General features: G+C 38.5%; 2 non-coding genes across 2 annotated transcripts; one reads left to right on the top strand and one right to left on the bottom strand.

The window, feature by feature from the left end:
- Window positions 1-973: 973 nt before the first annotated feature.
- On the bottom strand, window positions 974-1060 carry TRNAR-UCU (transfer RNA arginine (anticodon UCU)). The gene is given in 2 exon segments: window positions 974-1009; window positions 1024-1060. It is a non-coding gene; the product is annotated as a tRNA-Arg (tRNA).
- Window positions 1061-8878: 7818 nt separating this feature from the next.
- On the top strand, window positions 8879-8960 carry TRNAS-AGA (transfer RNA serine (anticodon AGA)). Its single transcript has one exon. It is a non-coding gene; the product is annotated as a tRNA-Ser (tRNA).
- Window positions 8961-18399: the final 9439 nt, after the last annotated feature.

The following is an 18399-nucleotide window of genomic DNA, read 5'->3' as shown; positions in this document are numbered from 1 at the left end:
AAAAACTTTATTGGGGGATTTATGAGCACAGGCTCAGCAAGCAAAGGCAAAAGTTAACCAATTCTCCCTTCATATCACATGGAAGCATGCCAGGTGCAGACACTACTGGCAATGCAGTGGATCTGTAGTCCAGAAGAAGAAATATTATTGCAAGTGGAAGACACTTTCAGGGGCCTTCAGTGGGAGTGGGCCAGATTACTTGATGCTAAGCAATCTGGATATAAGATACGAGGTGTTTATAATACAATGGTACAACCCATGCTGTGGAACGTTACATAATTTTCTGGGAAGATACTTGAAACTAGGCACCAGTGGAGGAAATTAAAGAAGTCATGTTCTAGGAGGGAAAGAAGACATTTTTCGGCTCTATCTCCATTTGTACATGGGGAGGGAGGTGGGGAGAATAACTTACAGATCCTGGTTTTGGACCAAAATTAGCGCTAGGCAACCTCATCCATCATCCATTTAAAAGCAAATTAAATTTTAATTAAGCTTTTAGAGCTGAAGCCTTTGTGCTACCAATGAGCGCTTATAGGGTTGAGAGTGAGAGACTGAAGAGCAGACCTGGGTCTTGAGTTTCACCAGCTAGAGAACTGAGGCATTTATAAGTGGACGCTGCAGGATTCTTACAGACACAATTTAGAACGCCTCCCGGCAATCCTCAAGCAAAGTCTGGGAAAACAGCAAGTTGAAATTGTTTTTCATAACAAATATGTAGTTATTAGTATTCATTTAATATTCAACTTGTATCACGTGTATCCATTCTCTTTCCCTTTATTTGGTCTTGGAGCCACTGTAGTGACACGTGGGAGTGCTTATGAAGACACTCCTCAGAACCAAAGACCAGAAAGTAGTAATGAACCTCAGTGAGAAATGTGGGGAAGTGGAATTTGCTCACTGTGGAGAAATGTCCAATTTGTACAGGAACAGAGAAATTATTGGCATGGGTGTCCATTTGGTGTCAAAACATATACGACTCTGGCGGGACTCGAACCCGCAACCTTTGAATCTCTTTGTCTACGCTAGAAGTCCAATGCGCTATCCATTGCGCCACAGAGCCCGTTGGAGTTTGTGGCTTGGCTGGAGTCTCAAGATCGTTGATTATTTATTTCCTTATCAACACATTTCGTGAAAACTTACTGTGTTCCAGTCACCGCCAAAGCTCAAGAAACATAAAAACAATTAAGATAATGCAAGGGACAGGCAATTTCCGACATGGGGGAGTCTCTGAGCCTTCCAGTGACTATTATCATTCTTCTCCATGAGACAAGGAATAGTTTGACAAAGATCAAAAACTACATCTCATTTCATCTGTTCTCTCCATTTCCACACTCGGGACCGTTGGCTTCCCCAAAATGGAATTTGAGAAACTTCTAGCAAGTGGCGTTGGGAAATATTTTTAATACTCGGCCGGTCCCACTACTCCCTTTCCTCTGGCTTCCGTCTGGAGTTCTCTTTCGCTAAAGGGAGGCTCTTCCCTTTATTCTTTTTGAAAAAGATGGGTTCTATATGCTGTTTCGTTACTGGGCGCAAACCCGCTGTCGGCCTCTCTCTCACAGAGGGCTAACGTCTCTAAATGCGTCCAGGTCACTCTGGAAATACCCCAGGTTTTCTAACTCGGGAATGTTCTTTTGGTAACTCTTTGGGCTGAGATACAAAGGACGCCCTTTTTCTTTGCTGCCACTTTTCTGTGAGGCTGTGTGGTGCAGCCGCACTGGCTCCGTTAGCGACCGTCGGTAAAATGGGTTGATGTCCTTATGGACAGAAAGGGAGGAGTTATAGGTGGAAGTCATTGAGGAACTCAAGCGCGAGAGTCCAGGATTTGTCGACGCGAAGAGGCGAGCGGTTGTCATCTGAGCAACCGAAGGAGAGTTGTGGGGGAAAGAGAAGAAATCTTACGTGATCCCTACTGAAGGATGATTTAGGGCAATATAACAAAAACAAGTATGACCCTGACGGAAGCGGAATTCAAGCTCACTCCTCCACGGAGTGGGAGACCAGAACCTTCGGAGTCAGGAGCCTTAAGACCATTCAACTACCCTCACATTCTGGTCATTCACAATGAGTGCGGGAAAGGAGCTTCTCCTGGCCTTCGACCTCTCAACTCTACATAGCATCCAGAAAAGAAAATAATTAATTCTTAAACTTGCAGGGCAAAACACGAGCTCTGAACTGACTGCAAAAACGCAAAGCAGGAAGAACGAATGTTAGACAGGAGCTGAAAGCTGAGCTTAGTCAAAAAGTTCTTGCAGCCTTAGAGCCCTGGTGCCAGCTGTTGAGAGGTTTCCGTTCACACCCGACTCCACTCCCCCGGCCCCCTCCTCTCTGGCCTAATTGCTTTTCTTGCGCTCGGCTTCCTCCAAGGACCACGCGGCCCATCACTTCCTTAGTTCCCCGCAGAGACTTCCGGAAACCAAGGGCGTGAGAAGGTGGAGGTAGATCTGGTCAGTTGCTGGCTGCAGAGACCTTTTTCAGCCAGTTTGCTGCAGTGCTGACGTCTTCTTCCTCCCACAAGCTAATTTAAGGATGAAGATAGGTGGAGAGGGCACCCCTGACACAGGCTAAAGGCTCCTTGTACTATTCTCGCTCAGCATTTTAACTGGCTCCCTAAGGCAGACATACTGAGCCTTATTCCACACTGTTGTTCCTTTAGTCCCCTTCCCATGGTCCCCAGAACTTCTTCCTTCATTTTCTAACCTTTTGTACTTTTTTTCCCTCTCTCTCATGCTTTCTCCCCTTCGTTTTTCCTGTTGGCCGAGGGAAAAGGATGGGAAGTAAAGAAATAGAATGTGGTATAAATTATACGGCATAGAATATGAGGTCCATTAGAGTAAGAATTAGAGGAAACCTCTTTGCTCTGGTAACCACTTGGTAAACACTTGTGAGTAGTGCGTGATTCTCTTTTATTTTATATCTAGATGAAGGTGAATGGTTTTCATCCACTATTTGCTCTGCATTCTGTAACATAGTAACTCTCCCTACTTGATAGCTTTCAATACTTTTATTCTTTATTGGAGAGAATCCAAACATTTTAAACAATAATTGTAGATCATTTATTACAGACTACCTATTCTCTCTATGCCCAACAATCAGAAGGTAGTTGAAATTTTTTGGTTTATTTGTCTGTAGTATTTTGGTCATGTAGAATATTTTTAGAAAGCAAAGTAGGAGAGTGGTGGTTGCAGATGGCTGTTAGCTGAGTGGATGTAGATGGATTGAACTCAAACTAACCCCTTATTAGCTACTTAATATTCAAATTTATTCTGCTTCTTAGGGCCTCTTTCCTCCATCAGTAAAATGGGGATAGCAACTCCTACCTCAAGGTTTTGGAAATATAAAAAAGAGTATAGACATCTAAATTGGCTAGAGACCAGGTGGCTCAAAGCACAAATTCAGCAAATTATTAGCCTGCATATTTCCATTTATTGAGTTTGCATTCACACCTCTCTGTGGTTTGAATTTCACCCAACTCTGTATCTTTCTCATTCTTTGCACTGCATTCCAGGCACATTGAAAAATATCCTGTAACTTTTTCACCTTGTGCAAAGCTGTTTTTGCCCACCAAAGTCTTTCTAAATTGCCAAATCCAGTTCTGTCATATTTTATGTGTTTCAGTTTCTCATGTCCCAGGCAGGAATTCTCTCTCCTTATTTTGAACCCCCCAAATTGCTGCTGTCAATTATTTGATATCCCATATAAGCTGCTATGAACTGTCTCAAGTGAGTTGGGAAGATCAATTCTGACAATCCAGAGATATAGCCAAGGACGCTATAGATTGCTGAATATACTTAATTGAGATAAGTAAATCTATATACATTTCTTTTTAGAGAATTTTAAAGCTTTCAACTAAGAGCAACTCTTTTTGTGGAAAGCAGTAAAAATGTATGCCATTAATTTTATCTCTGCAATAAACAAAATGTGAAGTTGTAATGACTGGTTAACAAAAAGTAAGATGCTTTAGTCTATAGAGTAGTTAGTTTCTTATTTCCAGCAGCTTGATAAGGCAGATATCTGTAACAAGGCCAAAAACTACTGGTAAATAGAATGAAATGTTCTTCTGTAGCTCCTATTCTGTCTTATCTCAATAATATCAAAAATTCATCTGAGAACATGTTTTCAAATAAATGATATGATACTTAAACATTATTTTTATTATAAAGTTCTCAAGGCCATTTCTCTGTCATTGACTTCTCTGATTATGTACCCACATTCTTAAAATACTTTGGAGAATTTCCCAGTAGGATTGTGTGAAATCAAAACTATTTGGTGTAGTGAGACCCTGTGTTATCTGGCATTTATTTGTCTGCACAACTATGATGACCTACCACTATTTCTTCTAAATTATGCAGTCAATTATGGGTAAACTACTTTGATTTTCTGAAAACCCAGATCTCTCAGACCACAGATTTTGTGTGAAAGCAAACTTTTCTCTCCACCAATTATTCCCTCTCCTATGATTCCTGGACCTATATATTGAGCCATTGGTCCACCCCTGCTTCACTGATAACACCTTTCACACTGAGGAAGGTACTAGGCCCTGACCAGTACTAAACTCTGTATTCTTCGTTTGCAGAAAAGGATATTTTTCTTTGGTAGGCTCAGAAAATTGGTTTGCTGCTTCCAGACTGCTGTGATAATTGACTGAATGACAATGGACATCTTTGAGAATCAAGCTTATTTTTCCCAGTAGTCTTGGCACACACAGACTTAATAGTTACCTGTGTTCACATAGACATTATCCATGATCAGTGACCATCCTCTTCAATCTGAACATGGGAAGCATATTGGGAGGTTGATGCTGTTAGTCACAGAGACTAACATTAGACAATGGTAGTTGTTTCACCTTTATTCTCAGACTCTGCTGATAGCAGATCCATATCCTAAGTCTCCTGAATAATAAGTTCTTCACTCTAAATTAATGCCTCTGATGTTGAAACTACCTAAAACTCTAACTGGCTTATTCCTTAATGACCAGTCAGCAGGGTTAGAACCTCCATGGGGAAACCCCAAATAATTTCAAGTCCTTTAACCGGTCTTCCTGGTCCTTCCACAGTATCTTAACTCTTATGAAAGTGCTAAGGTGAGATAATAATGAGTGGGACAGACATTTGCTGTCTGGAGGGTCTGCAAACATTTGGTTTGGCAATAAAGAATTTCCTGGCTCATCCAAGGCTTCTTGCTCATAGATTTAAGGCCTCATCCCTAGCAAATCGAGATCTTATGGAGGATAGTGAGATTCAAGCTGTCTTAACTATTGAGTTTATTCTCTAGCCACTCATCTCTGAGGACATGTCCATTCACGTCTACGTCTCTGAACTGCTGAATGGTGGGCTAGAGCTGAGTGGCACCTCTAGGCAGCCTCAGACTTGCAGATTGTAGTGGGAGAGAGAACCAGAATGAAGGGGAGTCAAAAGAATCAGGGTCACATGCGTTCACTTTCACAGCTAAATAGTAACCAGTGACTCTTTTTGATGGCGTTAAACTGGGTTACCCTTCTGTTGGCCCAAAAGACTATTCAAAATTGCACTTGAGGGGGGATGCCAGCTGAAAGTCAATGGGGAGTTGACTAAACTCCCTTCCTAATGGAAAAGGAGGATTCCCAGGTGGGCTCCAAATCTCTCAAAAAAGTTCGCTTCTCTGCTCCTTAGTGAAGGACTTGTGAGCGTTCCAAAGCAGAAGAAAAGGCACAATCCCAGAGAACAAGTTTTCTAAAGAGCTGGACTTAGTGACATTCTGTGGTGTAAAAAGCTCAAAGGACAAATAGAAACATGTAAATACCAGACAAAATTTGGCAGTATTGTAAATAAAGACTGATTCTGGGTTTAGAGACTATATGGTTCAGGTGAGGAGGATGTGGAGCCAGCTTCTTGTTAATAAGCATGACAGGGACAATAAATTTAGACTCTGGCTGCCAATTTTGGGAACCAGAGGATGTTGCTAGGACACAAACAAGTAAATCTTGTAAAATTTTTGATTTACTACAAAGGAAAAGTTTCCTCAATCTCTTATCCCGAAAACTCATTTGTAGTTAAATTTCACCAGCTTCTCTGTTCCTCTGAGGTGACAGGAATAATATTCCCTTCTTTGTATTCTCACAAGACGTTATTTCTTCCTGCAACCATAGCACTTAACAAATACAGCCATTTCAATTCATTTTAAGCTTGATAACAGTTGACTCAGTAATTTGTTTTGCACAATATTTCCCTAGGGGCTTAATCTTAATAGAGACAAACATTTTGTGCACAAAAACAATTGTGGCATTTTTAAAAATTGATAACAGTAGCACAGCAGAAATAAAACACATGTTTAACAGGGGGGAATATTTAGTTAATTCTTCATCTGAATAATGGAACATTACAAAGCCACTAAAATGACATTTAGGAAGCTCCTCAAAAACTGTTTATGATATTCAATTAAATTAGTAAAACACAAAACTGAGAAAGATAAAAGCAGCCCCTGATGTTTGGGAGCTGACCTGGTACTATGATCCAGAACTTAATGTTCTTTTGTTGAACCTAAACAGTTTCGCAGAACACCAATGTCAACACTTTCTGTGACAATGATGGATCAAGACAAAAATAAGATCACTCTGTAATCACGTCTGAACACACAGACAAAACCAAAAGCAGTGTTAAAAAAATGATCCAAATCCTCTTTTCTTGGCAAATATGAGTGACTACATCTTCTTTACCAATCATAGTTTTAGAATTGCTCTATTCTTCCTTCCTTCGGGATAGGATTTATTAAGCTACCCAATCACAGAAGCACCCCTGCTTCCAGACAGCATCCAGTCCAGAACAAAGCCCTGCTCCTTTGTCTTCCCCTAAATCACCTAACACAAGACTAAATCATGTAAGTACTTTCTAGTAGTCTTTTACTGATGTGCACCCACGATTTCCCGTGTTGTGTACTCTCGATTGCTACAAGGAGTAATACTCCCAACCTGTTCAACTGCATATGTATTCCTGGTGGTTTTTGTCTGGAAGATATCAGCACAATTTATGTTCTATATGACTTCAACGTTTCACATTTTCTTACATTCAAAATACTGGAGGGAGGGGAAGGAGATACATCAAAGTGATGCTATTATTGGTGTCTGGGAGGTAGGATTATGGGTTATTTTCTCCACCCACCATCCCAGTGTGAGTTAGTCATCATTACCCAGGTTTGATGGGTAGAAGGAACATTTATTTTACTTGGCACGAGAAAGATGAATTCTCTAAATGTAGACTCAAGGACTTTGATGTTTTTGAATGTTTCCACAGTAGTCCGTGGTTTGATCAACTGTGTTTTTCACTCACAATCACATGGGCCTTGAGTTTGTTTCTTGAATAATTGTCACTGGTTAGAGGCTTATAGAATTCACAGAGGCTTCTCTACCCCTCTCACCCGCTAACATTTAATTAGACCTTAAAAATTATTTTGCGTGCATACTTTGATGAAGAACTCTTTTATGGGCTTTTATATTCATAACAAAATGTTGCAACTTTTAAAAAATGTTTAGGAGCCCTCATGACAGAGATCTACCCCCAAAATATTCCTCCAGGGACAGGCAGAAAATGAAGAGTTAAAATAAGTTGGACAATCTTTTAAATCAAATGGTTGGGAATTTTCCAAAGAATGCCAGTGGAAAAACACATTAGAAATGCTCTGAATCTATGAAAAGACAGAGTGAGTGATATGCTCTTACTTCCCATGATCACATGCCTTCTGTTTATCAGTCATGGCACAGGTGATCTTTTCTGGACAGAGGTGAAAGGAAATTATTTGATCTTTAATTAGATCTAGTTTTCCCTCCCCCTAAAAATAAGATGTTCTCAGTGATATCTGAATTAAATAGAACTCTATTTAAAGAATATTTTGTTACTTCTGGTTAAATATAGTGTATTAAAGACAAGCAATTATCTCAGCTTTCTCAAGAGGCATCATATTCATCAGCTCTCACCTCTTACCCATTAACAGTTTTTTGGTCATAAAATGAGGACCTGTCTATCTATGCATCTTGGGATCGGGCATCCACACTTAGCCATTTTATTCTAAATCATTTCTGTAGAGCATGTGGAAATTCTGCTGCAGGAACCAGTGAGTTAGAAATGTAAAAAGAACAGGAAACGTGCTGTGTTGGTTGAATTTAGAGAAAATGAGCTCTTGCATTGCTCCCCCCCCCCCCCCCGCCCCCCACCTCCATGTTTTTTTTAGAAAGCAGCTGGGATCTCACAAGAAATGAAACTCGTGGACCGACTATACCTAAAAGTTTCTTCTTAGCGCGTCTGGAAAGTGAAATCGCATTGACATTTGCAAAGCACTGTCCCAAACACGATGGTTGTAATACTTTAGGTGTAAGCCTGGGAGCCTAGGGACAACGAGTGAGGGATCCAGAAGAGGTTTTCAGCGTCGTTTTTCTCTCCCTCCACCTTAGCCACAAATCAGCAGGAGCATTTCCTCCCCCGAAACCCGTTAAGCGCAGTATCATTCTTCGAGGAGGCTGGCCTCCTGGAAGTTCTAGCAGAAGAATCGGTCCCATCCAGGCCTAAAACTAGGATTACCCTGACTCCACCTCAGTGCTGAGTAGATTTGGTTCCAGTTTTTCGGAGACTCCAGCACCCAGCACGAACCCAACTCATCCACCAAGGAGGCAAGCGTTAGCTGATGAATTGACCTGAACTTTCCTCCAAACGAAAATACCTGCGTAGTGAGTGCTCTCATTCTAGTGCTCCTAAGTGTCGGGAGCTGCCAGAGGGTGTTTGATCTCCCTCCCCAAGCCTTCAATCCTCTGACTCTTCTTGCCCAACTCGTTAAACACACTTTGCCTACTCAGGAATCAGCTTTACACCTACTACATTTCCTTTTATGATTTGAGAACAGCTGGCTTACAGCTGTAGTCGTGGCCGAGTGGTTAAGGCGATGGACTAGAAATCCATTGGGGTTTCCCCGCGCAGGTTCGAATCCTGCCGACTACGTCTGAGATTTTACCCTACGCCAAAACGTTGGTTTACTGCGGGATTCCCTGCGGAGACAACACCTACCTGTACATTTCTCCCTTCTCTTATCCTCCCACAGTGGTGCAAGAGGTGCAGTTTCTTGTCTAAAACTTTCCTATTCTTAGACCCAGCAAAACCTCACTGCTACTGCGCTCCACACGCTGCCCGAAAAAAAGAAGTGCTGCTCTTTCCTCAAAAGGTTTGCTGTAACAGAGCCTTATAACACGCCGCCCCCAGTGATGTGCAAGGCTCAAGGGTGCCTCCGAGTTTCCTGTCCCCAAAACGCTGCTCAAAATAAACTATTTCAACAAGATAAAATTGGTGGAGTGTTCCTCAGATAAATTGTAGAGAATATTTAGTCTATGTCACAAAATGGAAGCTATTTTTATTTTTTAAAAAAATTATTATAGAGTAAAACTGACTTTTTGAAAGCATATGCATATATTCCTGTAACCTCTACCGTAATCAGGATATAGAGGAGTTCCATCCATCCATAAACCTCCCGTGTTATCCCGTTACAGTCATCTCCTAACCCCACACTTAACAGCTGACAGCCAGATACATATTCTGTCCCTACAGTTTGGCCCTTTTTGAAAATGCTATTGAAATGGAATCGCACAGTATGTAACTTTTTGAGATTAGCTTCTTACACTTGAGCTAGAACGTGCCCTGAGATTTATCAAAGTTTTTGTATATATCAAAATTTCATACCTTTTTCTTTTGAATAGAATTCCGTGTATGAATGTACTACAGTTTATTTATTCATCCACCCACTGAAGAGCGTATGGGTTGCTTCCAGTTTTGGCAGTTGTGGAGCAAAAAAGCTATAATCATTAGTGTACACAGGCTTTCATTTTTCTTCGATAGTTTCGTAGAAGAGGGATTACTGGGCACATGGCAAGTGTATGTTTAACTTTATAAGAAATTGTCAAGCTATTTTCCAGAATGGCTGTACTATTTTTCATTCTCACCAGCAGTGAAGGAGATTTCTAGTTGCTCCTCATCCTCACCAGCCATTGATATTGTCAGTATCTTTAATTTTAACTGTTTTAAAAGGTGTGTAGTAATATCTTATTATTTTCATTTGCATTTTCTAATGGCTAATCATGTTGAACATCTTTTCGTGTGCTTATTTGCCATCCTCATACTCCTTTCGATAAAGTGTGCCTGTATGTCTTTTGCCCATTTTTTTGTTGGATTGTTTGTTTTCTGATTTTGAGTTTTGAGGATTCTTTACATATTCCAGGTACAATTCCCTGTCAGGCACGTGATTTGCAAATATTTCCTGCCAGTCTTTAGCTCCCTTTTTTCATTCTCTTTACAGCGTCTTTTGCAGAGCAAATATTTTAAATTTTGATGAAGTCCAATTTATTATAATTTTTTCTTCTATAGAAAGTGCTATGTCTAAAGACATATCACGAAACCCAAGGTCATGTAGATTTTCCCCTATGTTTTCTTCTGAAAGTTCTATGTTTACATTCATATCTGTGATCAACTTCTAGTTAATTGGGGTATAAATTGTAAAGTTTACATCAAGACTTCTTTCTTTCTTTCCTTCTTTCTTTCCTTCCTTTCTTTGCATACGAATAACCCATTGTCCCAATACCATTTGTTGAAAAATATAATTTCTTCCTTGATTTTTTTTCACACTTTTGTCAAAAATAAACTTTCTACATTTGTGTCAGTTTATTTCTGGAGTCCCTATTCTGTTTGATTGCTCTACCTGCCTATCCTCTGCCAATACCTCACTGTCTTGGTTACCGACAATTATGCTAAGTCTTAAAATCAGATAGTGTGATCTTATTTAATTTTTATTTTTCAGAATTGCTCGAGCTAGTCTAGTTCCTTTGCCTATCTATATAAATTTTAGAATCAGTTTTTCTCTATCTATAAAAATTGTGCTGGGATTTTGATTAAATTGCATTAAATTTACAGATCAATTAGGAGAATGGACAGGGTAATGCTGGAGTTATTTTCTCGTATATTTGCTGGGGTTTTTTTTTTTTTTAGTATTTTGAAATCCTTCCCTCATGCATTCTGTACATGTTCTATAGTTGCATTCAGTGTGAGAGAAAGAGTAAAATGTGCTTACTCCATCTCACCTGGCAATAGGACAATTCTTTTTAATGATGATGAAGAGACCACGATCTCTTGGAAATAAAGAATATGATAGCAGAAAAAAGTAGTTAATAGGAAATTTAGAAGATAAAGCTTAGAAAAACTCCAAAAAAAGTAAAAAACATCAAAGATGGAAAATAGTAGTGAAAAGAAAGTTGAACAACCAATTTAGGAGATTCAATATCATCTGATTAATGGCAGCTCCAGAAAGAGATGAAAGAAAAATTGGAGAGAAATTTTATCAGGAAATACAGGAAAAATTCTGAGGAGTGAAGGACTTGATCCAGATGGAAAGGATTGCCCTTTATGGTTAGTGCTTTTAGTGTCAAGTTTAAAAAAATACTTCCCTAGTTCAAAGTCATGAAGATAGTCTCCTATGTTGTATTATAGATGCTTACTTGCTTTATTTATTTACTTATTTATCTATCCATTTATTTATTTAACTTTTACATTCAGATCTACAGTCTCCCCGGAATTGGCTTTGTGGATACGGTGAAAGGGATCAATTTAATTTTTTTTTTTTTTTGCTTGTAGATACTCATTTGATCATTTTTTTCTTTATAGATAGTCATAATTTATGCAAAGACTATTCTTTCTCACTCTATCTGCAGTGCTCCTTTGCTCATAAAGCAGAGTATTAAGTGTGGAGGTCTAAATCTGAATTCCATTTAGTGCCATTTTCTGTCCTTGGACAATGTCATATTTTCTTAATTATGCTACCTTTACATCTTTAGTATTTGGTAAAGTCTGTCCTCTAATTTTGCTTTTCTTTTTAAAGACAATCTTAGGCTACTTCAACCATTTTCTTTTTAATATTATATTTTAGTCAATTTATCAATATCCAAAAAAACCTGATGATGTTGTTACTAACAATGCACTAATGCTATAGATCAATTTTGGGGAAAATTGATATCTTTACAATATTGAGTGTTCCAATCTAGATTTTTTCCTAGGAATTTGATGTTTGATATGCCATTTAAGAGAATATTTATTTGAATTTTCTTATTGCATGTAGTAACTTTATAGAAATACAATTAATTGTTACATTGATGGAAACGTAAAATGGCACAGTCACTCTGGAAAATAATTTTTGGCAGCTATTATAAAATGAAACATGAAAATACTATATGATTCAGCAATCTCACTCTTGAGTAAACTTACTTTTACACAAAAACCTGTACATGAACATTCATAGCAGCCTTATTTGTAACAGGCAAAAATTGGACACAGCAAAAACGTCCTTCAGTAGGTGAATACTAAACAGAAGATAGTCCATCCACACCATGGAATACTACTCAGCAAGAAAGAGGAAAAACCTAACAATAGATCAGCAACTTGGAAGGATGTCTAGGGCACTATGCTGACTAAAGAAGCCAGTCTTGATAGATCACACGCTGCATGATTCTAATTATGCAACATGGTCAAAAGGAAAAATTACAGAAACAAGAACAAATTAGTGGTTCCAGGAGTTTAGGGACAGTGGGAGGCAGGTGTGGGCACGACTATGAAAGGGTAGTCAGAGGGAGATTATTGCAGTGATGTTCTGTGGTATCGATTATGATGTTGATTACATGAATCTACAAGTTTGATAAAACCTCATAGAACTATACATAAACATTGTACCAATGTTAATTTCCTGCTTTTGATACTGTACTTTAGTTATATAAGAAGTAACCTGTGGGGGATATTGTGTGAAGGGTACGTGGAACCTCTCTGTACTATTTTTTGCAACTTGCTGTGTATCTGTACTTACTAAAAATAGGAGTTTTTTTAAAAGTTAAAAATATGAATAGAAACTGTTCTATCAAATAATTTCTCCACACGTATTGAGATTATCACATTATTATTTTACCTTATTAATATTATAAATTAAAAGAATTTATGTTTATGGATTGAGTTTTGAATGTTACATCACATTCTATTTCTGAAATAAGCCCAAATATACTATGATTTATTTTCTCTTTTATGCATTGCTGGATTTGCTTTGCTAATACTTTTAAAGGTGTTGCCTCTAATTTCATGTAATATCCTTATCCAGTACCGGTATCATGGTTAGTCTGACTTCATAAAATAATTATCTGAGCCTTTTTCTATTTTCTTTGATAATCTGTGTAAGAATGGTAATTATCTTCCTTAAACATTAGACAGAATTAAACTATACTGATTTGGGTTTGAATTTTTTATGTTTTTGAAGATTGGCACCTGAGCTAACAACTGTTGCCAATCTTTTTTTTTTTCTGCTTTTTCTCCCCAAATCCCCCTAGTACATAGTTGTATATTTTTTTAGTTGGGGGTCCTTCTAGTTGTGGCCTGTGGGATGCTGCCTCAACATGGCCTAACGAGCGGTGCCATGTTCGCACCCAGGACCCGAACCCTGGCCTCCGAAGAGGAACGCGAGAACTTAACCACTCAGCCATAGGACCGGCCCCAGACTTGAATTTTCATTGTGACCATTATTTAAATTACAGGTTAAATTTAGTATATTACATAATCATTAAGACTTTATATTAATCTATTTTAATTTAGGAAAATGTATTTTTATAAATTTGTGTATTATTTTTAGTTTTCAAAGTTATTAACAAAGATTTACTTTGTCACCTTTCACTTTTGATATTTGCTGGAGTTTAAAAGTGTTTTTTCCATTACTGATGTTATTTGTGATTTTTTTTGTTCTATTTTCCAGGAGATTGCCAATTTTATTAGGCTATTACCAATTTTATTAAGAGATTAACATTTTTATAGAAAATAACAAGTATTGGAGAGTATGAAGAGAGGATGAGGAGAAATTGGAACGCTTGTGCATTGCTAGTGGGAACATAAAATGGTGCAGGAGCTGTAGAAAACAGTATGGCAGTGCCTCAAAAGATTGACATGCAGGGGGTGAGAGAAACAGATGAAGGTAGTCAAAGTGTGCAAAGTTCCAGTTATAAGAGGCATAAGTGCTGGGAATGTAATGTACAGCATGGTGGCCATAGTTAACCATACTGTATTGTATATTTGAAAGTTGCTAATAGAGTAGATCTTAAATATTCTCACCAGATACAAAAAGTTGTAACTATGTGAGGTGATGGATGTGTTGACTAACCCTATTGTGGTAATCATTTTGCAATATATACATATATTAAATCATTACGTTGTATACCTTAAACTCACACAATGTTATGTGTCAGTTATATCTCAATAAAGCTGGAAAAAAATTAAAAATAGAAGTACCATATGATCCAGTAGTTCCGCTTCTGGGTATTCCCAAAAGAATTGAAAGCAGAGACTCAAGCAGGTATTTGTAAATCCATGTTCATAGTAATAGTGTTCACAATAGCTAAAAGGTAGAAGGACCCAAATGTCCACCAATGGATGTATGGATAAACAAAGCATGGTGCATACATACAATGAACTATCACTCCGCCTTAAAGAGGAATGAAATTCTGGTGTATACTATAACATGGATGAACCTTGAAGATGTTATGCTAAGTGAAAAATGCCAGTCAAAAAAGGGCAGATACTGTATGGTTCTGCTTATTCTAGATACCTAGAGTAAATTCATAGGAACAGAAAGTAGAACAGTGATTGCCAGGAGCTGGGGAGAGGGGAAAATGGGGAATTATGGATACAGAGTTTCAGTTTGAAAAGATGAAAAAAGTTATGGAGACGGATGGTGGTAATGGTTGCACAACAATTTGAATGTGCTTAATGCCACTTAAAAATGGTTAAAATAGTTAATTTTATGTTGTGTATATTATATCACAATAAAAAAAGAAAAAAGATTACCGTTTTTCTTGGCTTTGTTGATAATCTGCATTTTGTATTTATTTTCTATTGCATTTATATCTGCACTTTGCTTCATTATTTCCTTCCCTAAAGTTTCTTTGGAAATAAATTAGTGGTTGATTCCTAATTTTAGGTAAGGAATGCTGGTATTATTACTCTTAAGTATTTATTTTATTTGTACATGTATTTAAGTATACTTCTAGTTGCATAGTACATGTCTTGATAAGTACTGTTTTTATTAATATTCATTTCAAAATAGTTTCTAATTTCAGTTGTGATTTATTCTTTGAACCATTAAGTATTTAGCAGTGTATTTATTATTTTGTAAACACATACAACTTTCATGTTTTTATTTCTGGCATAATTTTCTTTCTGTGAAATAATAGCTTGTATCTAACCCTCTTATGTTCTTGAAGCCTTGCTTTGTGGCCTGGTAAAATGTCAAATTTGAGACAATTCCATATGTGTTTGAAAAAGTTTGAATCCTGAGTTGATATATGCACTGTTCTCTGTGTATGTATGTTATATGAGTTGCATTACTTTGTTTTATGGTTATTTTTCCATTTATGTTTTTTATTAGTTTTTCAGAGAGGTATATTGTGCAAAAATTTCCCACTATAATTGTGGTTTTATCTGTTTGTGTTTTTACTTCCACTAATTCCTGGACTTTCTCTCCCTTTCTTAATATTCCAGAAGCAAGAAATTCTGGATAGAGCATGATTTACATAACAGCTATGACTTGGTGATACTAGATACAACCTCCAGTTGAACTACGGCAACAAGAAAAGCCTAGGAAAAAAATCTGTGTAATTTATACAAGTTTTAGAATAGTCATTGAGACTTAAGAGAAATATTGTTACTTAGAAATACTTTCATGTTTCCTTTCTCAAAACAAATGTGGAAAATGTAGTTCAAGTGTAATTTCTTTCGTGGGAAATTCTGGATAAAGGTTGAGAAGAAGCTGAAGTAGAGATTCCAATCTCTGTGCTTAAAAATGAACCTCGTTCCATCCGCTGGGCCTGACCTAGATATGTCTGACTCTGGTCTCCCAAAACTGCGTCATCAGGAACCCACATCCCATAACCACTCTGAGACGAGTTAGACACTCAGAACTGGTTTGACTAGAATGTCAGCTTCAGATGTGGGTGAGCCTGTGCCTCCTGCTTCACAATATTGAGGTTAATGAATCATGCAGCCTGAATTTAGGGAGGACGTTTCTTTAGCAGCTTTATGCCTAATTTTACTTGAGTGATTTCGTTTCTTAATAGTTTCAATCATAATATCTACATAATATAACATCTACATGATATAAAGGAGAAACCCAAATGCAGGGGATTCTTAGTCTGGGGCACAGAGCCTTCAGCAATTTTATGAATTCCCTGGAATGTTTTCTAAGTGGTGTGCTGTGGGTCTAGGTTCATCTTTGTGTGAGAAGATGCATAAGTGTCCATTCCATTTGCCGTGGAATGCTAGACCAAAAGAGGTTTTAGAAGTCTTCCCCAATAACTTCACAATCTGTTAAAGGGAGAGACAAGAAATTGCTACCTTTTTTTTCTTGTTTTGAGAAATGCATAAAACGCCTTTCAGTCACCATGAGGCCACAAGCAAATTCTTTTTTAACTAGTACAAGAAGCTTCCCTACGTGGGCTCAGCACCTCTTTCCCCTACGACAACCAAAGCTCACCAATCTACTAAGGATGAAAGCCCCATTTGAAGCTCCTATGCTCACTGGCAGAGCCCTTGTTGGTTTTTCATGTTCATGTACCAATGCTGGCACAACCCCCTAAAAGTGAACAGCATGGAGGCTTGTCTGAGCCATAATTTTAAATCCATTGTGAAAGTTATTCTTTATTTTTCCTTTTATATTTTACTGTCTTGTTGCTGCCCAAGATAAACTACTCCCTTTTTTATAATCGGGATCCACATGCTGCACTCTTACTGTGTATTTTGTATGTGGAAGATCATGGACCAGCACCTTCTGCATTATCAGCATTATCAATTCTTGTGCAAACCAAAATTTTCAGTTTTTACTTGTATTTTGGCTTTCCATCTTATCTGTGCCATTAGACTGCTAGTTACACGCACTTTCTCCAACCCATCCCTGGGTGGGCTTTGTTTTATGTACTGTCTATGGAGCTTCCTTCCTAGTAGAACCAATTTCCACAAGGACAGGGATTGTGTCTTTGTTTTGTTTGCCTGTATGTCCCCAGCACGTTGCACAGTGCCTGACCTTTCACAGGAGTTCAGTAAAACTAGTTAAATGAATGATCTTGAAGAAGGCGCTAACTTAAAGGCTCTTTTTCCACAATAAGAACTTTAAAAAATATACTTCCCTGTTTGAAATCTTTGATTTGTTTCAGTTCTAATTTCTTTTCCTCCCAATTTCTTCTTCCTGCTTTTCAAGTTTATATATATTTTTATAATGGCCCTAAACCAATAAGTGACTAACCACAGGGATATTGGCATGGAATTGATGTTTTGCAGATTCCTTGTGTTTTTGTTTGTTTTTAATCGCTGAGGCTCTTGTAAGGAGAGGTCGGCCCCCTTTGCAATTTTGTTCATCCCAGTTAGCAGGAGAGTTCCATTCTGCCGTCTTCCTCCGCGTGGGTGAGTGCAGCGGAGTGCAGGGAGAGGCTGTGAGGGAGAGGCAGAGGGCACTGCGTGGCGACGTTCTCGCTGCTAACACGGAGGCCTCTGTTGCTAAACTCGAAAAACAGTCTCGAGGGCGGATATTTGTTTTCTCCGGGTAGTCACTGCGCCGCCTCATTTAAGAGGGCAGGATCTCCTTCCATTGAATTAGAAGTCATTCTGCAGGCGTAGGAGAATGCCTGTACATCCACTGAGACAAGTGTAGGCAGGCAGCTTGCACCCTGGAATTTCACCAACACAAATTCCCAGGCTCAGATCCCTAAAGCTCTGTTGAAATCTTGACAGAAACTTGCTGAGCAGACTCCGTGTGTGCAGCCGAATGGAGACGAGACCAGGCGAGCTGGAGGAGAGAGAAGGGATCTGTTGGACTCCTGCGGGATCAACCCCACGGAATCCACCTACCCCCGCCCTAGAAACCTACTCTTTAACTAAGGAAGAAGGCTAGATCTCAAAAAGAAGTCTCTGCAGTAAAGGACGTCTTTAGTCAATTTGGCAGCCTTCGCTGGGCACCTTCCTCTTGATGAAGGCGCGTGTGATGCGTCTATGATCTTGAAATGCTGCCCCTCTGATAATGCTCCTTACCGATCACTACACATGACAAAATTCAGACCTTTTCTTTAAACACACCTTTTCCATTTTTTTCACAAACACCGCTTCTCTTGAAAATTTTCTGCCATGAATGTACCAGAAGCCAACACATTAAAACTTGTTTTACTAGAGGCGATGGACCTGATAGCCAAATAATCTACGCGGAGTAAAAGACCATAGGCCGAAATTGAGCAAAGTAACGGATAAAAAATGTGAAATCCCTAAGCCTCAGTTTCCTTCCCTACATAGGGACTAAAAATACCCACTTCAGCGGGGTTTTAAGCATTCAATCACA

The sequence above is a fragment of the Equus caballus genome, chromosome 20 (assembly GCF_041296265.1).
Source record: "Equus caballus isolate H_3958 breed thoroughbred chromosome 20, TB-T2T, whole genome shotgun sequence".
Lineage (NCBI taxonomy): Eukaryota > Metazoa > Chordata > Mammalia > Perissodactyla > Equidae > Equus > Equus caballus.
Note: the sequence above shows the minus strand (reverse complement) of the source record. Positions and strands in the feature narration are given on the sequence as shown.